This window comes from Orycteropus afer, unplaced genomic scaffold (assembly GCF_000298275.1).
Source record: "Orycteropus afer afer isolate SDZICR_OR568_19922 unplaced genomic scaffold, OryAfe1.0 scaffold00156, whole genome shotgun sequence".
NCBI classification, from domain to species: Eukaryota; Metazoa; Chordata; class Mammalia; order Tubulidentata; family Orycteropodidae; genus Orycteropus; species Orycteropus afer.
The window spans coordinates 3,074,123-3,075,484 of record NW_006921743.1 but is presented as its reverse complement, the minus strand read 5'-3'; positions in this window follow the sequence as shown (position 1 = coordinate 3,075,484).

Below are 1,362 nucleotides of genomic sequence, written 5' to 3'. Positions count from 1 at the left end.
TTGAGGAATATGCAGCATTGGAACTCCCTGATAAGGAATTCAAACTAATTATATTTAGGTATCTTCAAAGGATCAAGAGACAGATCAAGGAAAGCACAGACAAAACTCTAGAAGAATTTCAGAAGAAAATACAAGAACACAATGACAAAATAAATGAAAAATTCTAAATAATTCTAAATCTACATATAAAAATTCAGAAGATTAATACTAAATTGTCAGAAATAGATAACACATTGAAGGGCAAAGGAGTAGAATTGATACAATAGAAGAAGACAGAATTAATGAGATTGAAGACAAATACCTGAATACTTCTTTGGAAAAGGATCAGTCAGAAAAAAAGATAAAAACAACATGAAGAAAGCCTAAGGTTCATGTGGAATACTATCAAAAGGAATAACCTACATGTAATCAGAATTCCGGAACAAGAAGAGACAAATAAAACCACAGAGAAAATTGTTGAAGATTTGTTGGAAGAGAATTTTCCTGGTATGATGAAAGATGTGAGTATTTCCATTCAGGAAGTCCAACAAACCCCAAACAGGATAGACCCCAAAACAAAATCACCCAGATGTATCATGATCAAACTCACCAAAACCAAAGACAAAGAAATCATGAGAGCAGCATGGGAAAAACTAAAAGTTACCTACAAGGGGTAACCAGTAAGACTAAACTCAGATTTCTCAGCAGAAACTATGCAGGTGAGAAGACAATGGGATGGTATATATAAAATACTGAAAGAGGAAAATTTCCAACCAAGAATTATGTACCCAACAAAATTATCCCTTACATATGATGGTGAAATTAGGACATTTCCAGATAAGCAGAAATTAAGGGAATTTTTTCAAACCAAGCCAAACTTACAAGAGATCCTCAAGGGAGTCCTTTACACAGAGAAGCAACAACAGCCAATGACAACTGACCATTAACACACATGATGATATAACCCAGAATCCAACCCAGCTATGGAAGTATCCAAAGTAAATAAGCCTACAAAATTGTAAACAGGGAACTAGAGACATCAATTGACAAATGAAGACAACTACAAACCAAAAAGAGGGAGAAAACTGTGTCATTACAGAACTTCTAGATGGTAGGGAAGTCAAGACAACTACAAGAGAGAACAGACTGTTCTAATCTTGGGAAGAAAACTATAAACCACAGGGTAACCTCAAAGAAAAATGATAAACCTTCACATCAAAATAAAAAAGAGGACCATCACAAATATTTGTTGTTATTGTTGTTATTTGCCATCGAGTCAGACCTGACTCATAGCAACCCTTCTTTGGGTTTCCGAGGCAGTATCACTACAGAAGTAGATTGCCCAACCTTCCTTCCTAGGAGTGGCTGGTGGGTTTGAACTGC